Source organism: Cyanistes caeruleus, chromosome 2 (assembly GCF_971803275.1).
Source record: "Cyanistes caeruleus chromosome 2, bCyaCae1.hap1.1, whole genome shotgun sequence".
Lineage (NCBI taxonomy): Eukaryota > Metazoa > Chordata > Aves > Passeriformes > Paridae > Cyanistes > Cyanistes caeruleus.
This window is the reverse complement of record NC_141702.1, coordinates 81,815,826-81,822,274: the sequence shown is the minus strand read 5'-3', so window position 1 is coordinate 81,822,274 and position 6,449 is coordinate 81,815,826.

Below are 6,449 nucleotides of genomic sequence, written 5' to 3'. Positions count from 1 at the left end.
CAGACTTCTTTTGGTGTCTTTGCAGGGGAATTGGACAGTCCAGAGGTCCCTTCCAACTCAGCCCTTCTGTGGTTTTGTGATCTGATTATGAGTACTCTGAGTCATTAATGCTGGTGCTTGGTAATTCTTGGAACATTGTCAAAATTCTAGATAATAGAAGAAAATTTATGCTATGACAATATTAAAAACACCTATTAGAAATTACCAGTCTTGGCCAGATACTAGAATGGCTGGAAAAGAATTGAAAAGTGAGGAATTAAATATGATAGTGTATTAACAGCTAAGCATGATGGGTGCAAGCAGTGAATATTTTCATTAACTTAATTGTTTAATGGCATTATATATAATTTTAATGGCAAATACACACACTCCACCCTAAAAAAATATTCTGTAATACAGTGCTTTGCGACATTTTAATAATAATTAGAGAACTCAAACAACTTTGACAGAATTTAAATTACAGTTATAGAATCTGTATGCTTAAGCCAGGATACATCAGTAGCATTTATAATTAATTTATTCAGGTTTTCATCCTACAATCTGAACAAAAAACCAGCATACAAAATAACTAATAAGATATACAAATGAGACTGGGGAGCTGCACACTAATTAATAGGACAGATCACTGACAAAAATCATAACAGGTTACTAGGTAAACAGCCCATAAGTGAGGAAAAAATAGTAAACAATCAAATCAACAGCCCACACTCAGTAAGAGAGTATGGGACATTTTACTTATAAGATAGGAGACTGTATGCTATGTCTTAAAAAGATTCTGTCCTGCATTGTATGGTCAGATCAATATAAGCACATTGTGAAAGTGCCCCAGACCAAAAAAAAAGAAATAATCCCTGTAACAGCCTAGAGCTCAAGGCTAAATGTAGGCTAATGTAGGTTAAAACATTACTACTTTTTTATCAGTGCTAATGCCACTGGGATCATATGTCTAGTTCAAATAGCTAGAAGACTAGGAGAGAAATCACAGAAGATTTAGAGAAAATAAATCACAAGGATAACTAAGATGTGAAAAATGTTCCTTACAATGGAGGACTTTCAACTGCTACCAAAAAATAAATGATCTCTCTGCTTTACATGGGGGTGAAAATGTCACCATGTCTTTGAGATAACTGTATCTTTCAATCCAGCAAAGTCTACTTGAATGCTGGAACTTGCTTAAGTACAGCATCAACTACATTTAATTAGGTTTTATGTTTCTCTAATTCTCCAGCCCATTCTCTCAAGAAAAAAACTGCCTCTTAAGACCTCCCAGTGGCTGATGACTCACACAGCAAAAGAACTTTGTGCAGCAGAAACATAATATATGCAGATAGCTTTTTCAGTTATCTCAGAGAGCCCCTTTGGCTCATCTCACTAATTCAATGCACATATTTCAGACTGTATGCTTTGAATTACAACATTCTTTTCCCTTTCAAAATGAAACTATTTCTAATTATACAGTGAAAGTCCTGACATTTGGTGTCTCCAAATTTTGGTGTTCATAACTTTAAATTTCAGCAACCTCTCATGAATTTGTCTCGAACTGCTACTTATGTTGTTTTGTGTTTCTGTTTCAATTGTTGTAGCAGTGCCCAGGCCATGACTTAGGGAAGAAAACACTCATGAGGATTTACTAAATGCTAATAAGACGATGCCTTTGACAGTAAATATCTTTAGTATAACGAATGTGGAAGAAGATGTGACACAGTGCTGGAAGTCTCAGCTAGTTCAATCACCACCACAGCACCATGCCAAGCGTGGGGAACAGCTCCTGAGTTAGGCAACAAGAGCTGAACCTTGGAGCTGCTGCTCTACAGCATGTTTTAGATGTCAGCGCAAGGAGAAGGTAAAGGAATGAAGGAGTTCTTCCACATAGGTTCCAGGAAAGGGCTTATTTGCTAAAGAGTCCAGGGATGAAAGACAAACACAACTGAGCAGGAACATAAATAAAAGGGAGGTCTCAGGCGGAGCATACAATCTTCAACCAATCAGAGGAAGACTGGAGAGGAGCACAAGGTGGGCTCTACAATACATAAACCAATAAGAGAACAAAGTGGGAGGAAACAGTTTAAACAAACCAATGGGCCTTCGAAGATTAGGGTATTTACAAAGGGGAGGTATCATAAGAGGTTGGGTTTACAAGGGATTGACAGGGAACAATCAGGAGCAAGGGGTTGGTACAAAGTGGGATTGACAACTGGAGGGAGGAAGAACCGGAACTGTTCAGGAACAAGGGACATGGTTTGGACAAGACTGGCAGGTGGGTGAGAGGAGACAACCTAGGGGAAAACCAACAACATAGGGGGAAAAGAGCAAACTGTTAACATACATTGCAACATAACAAAATCCACCACAACAAAGGTGCAGACAATTAAGAACAGTATTGTAGCAGAACCATGCAAGTTTATGTCTTTTGCAACATTCTTTGAAGCATCAAGCATTCAAACTGTAGATGACACAAGCACAATAAGAAGTTCTTTTGAGGAGAAAATAGTGAACAGCCCCATTAATAATGCTACAGTAGTCCAGCATTATACCTTTGAAGTTAACAAAAGAACCACAGAGATTAAACAATTAGCCAAAATCTGTATAAGATCAATGAAGCAAATATCACACTGATTTAAAGCTGTTCAGCTAAATCCACCTAATATCAAGGGTCTCAGTAAAAATTAGATGCCTGATTTAGCCTTTGGCTATATATCTGTGTAAAGCCAGAAAGAAAGGTAAAAGGCCAACACCCTATCTCAAAAACTCAATGTAAATTTGGTCACCATTTAACAAAGTCAAGATCTTTTAAAGCAAATTATTTAGCCTAGGAATCCTGAAACTATAACCTCACAAAAGGGATAATCCATGTGTTTGAATCCATGGTCAGTAAACAAAAAGTTCTAATTCCCAACTGCAATCTCTCTTGATTAATGTTTTTTAACAAAACCAGACACTGTTATGACAGTTCTGCCAAATTTTTGCCATTTTGTCATCTCATTTGCTTCCTTCAGCATCTGTCATGCGTGGCTGGGTCTGACAGACAGGCTGGCAATAAATCCACAAACTTAATATGTCATCAGGGAAGTGGCTGAGTCACTGTCTCTGAAGGCATATAAAGATATATAGATGTGGCACGTAGGGACATGGTCTAGTGGTGGACTTGGCAGTGTTAGGTTTACAATTTCACTCAATGATCTTAAGGGTCTTTTCCAACCTAAATGGTTCTATTATATTTAAAAAGTTGTACTTATCTACCTTAGTGCAAAGTGAAGTAGATGACAATGTTCTTATTGAATAGTAATTCTTGAATTTGCCTACCATAGATATGAGAATGTAGGATTTTGTAAATTTTCAAGTTACTATAGAAAATGAATCAGTCTGTATTCTTACTTAAATATATGTGTTTGCTATCATCTTGTAAACAGAAACATGTCATTTGCATGTGTCTCGAGCTGTGAATGCATCTAATTTCTTCCTATCACTACTGTATATCAAAGACAATTTCTAAACTCATAAAGATCAGCAAATTAATGTCAGTCATTCCTGTCAATCGCATTTGTAGGTTAACCATGAGTTTAATTTCTTTTCTATACAGATACTAAAACACTGTCTAGAAACAGTTTCCTGGAAGGGACATGTACTTTCACTTTCCATAGGATGACAGCTATTGATCTCAGAATATTGGGTTTTGTCATCCCTCCTCACCTAAAGCTGCCTAAAAATGTGGCTGGCCATGAAGTTCATTCATTCAGGCTATAACCCATGGACTGATTTCCTGACCTGACCTCATCCTGACCCTGTCAACACCCTGAGCCTGTCTCTGACCCAGAGTGTCTCCCCCAACCCAAGCCTTGCCCTCATCCATGAGCTGATGGCCCAGCCAGGCTGTCCTGCCTGCCCCCCAGCCTGCCCTGCTCTCTGACTGGAGCAGTGGGACAGGTTCAGGCTGGCCATGTCCTGCCCTGCCAGCCCAGGAAGCCCCTGCAGCTCCCAGTTCCCTGGGATGCCAGGAAGCAGACAGCACACATGTGCCTGGACATGACAAAACTACCTTCCCTCAAAACCCTCTCTGTGAATCAGATCTGTGGTGGAAATAAAAGCTAAAATCAAAGTCTGGTTTTTGTTTCATTTGGCTTGGTATATTTGTAGCTTTTTGTGTGACATGCAGCTACATAGTGTCATCCTCACTTTTTTCTACATGTTCTTAGCTGTTTGTATAGAGCCATGTAAAGGGGGAAACTCATTCATGGCATATTCAGTCACTGGGAAATCTTAGCAGCATTAGACAAAGTCTGTATCTTGGAAACTCAGTATTTATAACTCTTATCTGGAAACTTGGGGAAAAAGTGCTGTATCATTTTACTCTAAATTATCGTACTGCTCTGCCATGATTTACTTTATCCATTCTATGATATATATGGTTTTGAAAAACCAAACAAGAAATAAAAGAAAGTTGAATATTTCACATTTTGAAATCTTTAATGATTCCCATATAGAGGTAGAAACAGTTTTTTTAATTATTGGTTGGCTGTACGGTGAACACAAGTCCCTCAGTCTGGGGAAGAAAATTTAACTCTACCATCTGAAATATCTGATATCTCTAAAAAGTAAATATTTTCTCTGCATATGCTGTCTTATAGAATTAGGTCAAATTCCAATAAAATTTATGAAGTATAAGTCTGAGTAACTTTGTTGACTTTAGTCTGGAGACCTGGGACGTTCTTGCACTTATATATTTTTATGTTTTCTACTGTCATCAACATGGCAGCGTTCCCAGCATTTATATGGACGACAAAATTATATCCCCAGTTACTTCCCCAAAAAGATATTGATCAGCTTAATAGATTTTGGCACTATGCCCAGAATTTTCTTTAATAAATAATTTTCCTACTCTCCAAAGATTTTTAGTCTTGAATTTACACAGTTTTTATAACAAGACTCTTTGATTAAAAGCACTATTAAGTGTGGTTAAGAATGAATAGAAGCAAATTTAAGCAATTCATCATTTTCAATTCCACAAGCCAATATTGGTAAGTACAGAATAGCTTTGACTGTCCCTTACTGAGATATGAGTAATTTTTCAAAGCATAATACCTGTCCAGCCTGGAAAACAGCCACAGGATATGTTACAAAATTCCATTCCCTGGCATTTTTGTAGCTATCATGCTTTATGAGTCTGCAGAGGTTGTTGACTGTTCTCTGTGGAGTTTACTTCTTGCAGACTGTGAATAATAAGTTTACCATCTCTCTCTAAATGACCTTGTTATACTTGCATTCTTTACACTAATACAGACTGGGTTTTCTTTTGCAGGTAGGCAGTTCTGAACTCAAACACCAAATGGAACCACAACTTTTAGGAACAAGTATTTGCATACTCAGGTGTATGGTCTGCAAACTCAAAGAAGGCAAATTGCTATTCTTTAATCCTTGCTGTCTTGTGTAGTGTACCCAAGACACAAACACCTGTTCCATTCTGTGCCTGTGAGCATTGTCTGGTGTCAGGATTCAAATCTGAAGGATTTCTAAGAGATGGACAGATAAATAATTATGTCTACAGTGGGCTGATCCCTGCTGACCTTAAGCCCCCCCCATCACTTGCTCACTTCCCCCAGAGGACTTGGGGAGACAATCAAAACAGACAGAAGTGAGATTAAAAACCCCAAAGGTCAAGATAGAACAATGTAATAAGTGAAGGAAATGGAAAAAAAAAACCCAAAGAAAATAAACACAAAAAAATGGTAAAACAGAAAGCTACCCAAGTGACACAAAAGCAATCACTCACCACCAGCACACTGATGCCCAGATAGTCACTAATAAACAGTTATTTTGGAAAAACTCCCCTCTATTTTGCTGCTTGTCATGATACTATATGTCTAAAACATCCCTTTGGTCAGTTTGGGTAGGCTGTCCTGGGGCTGTGTCCCTTCCCAACCTCTTGTTCACCCTCAGCCTTCTCCACTGGGATCACAAAGTGAGAAACAGAGGAGACTTTGCACTGTATAAAAAAATGTTCAGCCATAGCTAAGACACTCTTTTAGTCAACCATTTAAAATATGGTACCAAATAGGCTGCTGTGAAAAGAAAAAAAATCACCTTCCCAGAAAAATTTAAAATAGTGCTTTTCAAGAGAACAACCCTGAGGGCAGAATTTGTTTCAATCCACTGTCTACTGTGCGTAGCTTTTTTTGCTTAATACACTGAGGATATTTCTTTGGCCAAAACCAGGTGTGTTTTAGTGATAGTCTTCTTAAGCACAGTCTTAATATTTCTTTTTGTGAGAGTAATCAGTCAGAAAAATCAAAGAAGAATCTATAATATTAGAAAATAGAAACAAAATGGACAGAGTGGTTATTAGAAGACTTCATTGAAAAATACGATGTGCTACTCCCTTTCCTGTCAATCTTTCTTTTCACTGGTGAACTGCAGCATAGTAGAATCATGCTCATCTGTAGACAGAACTTGGC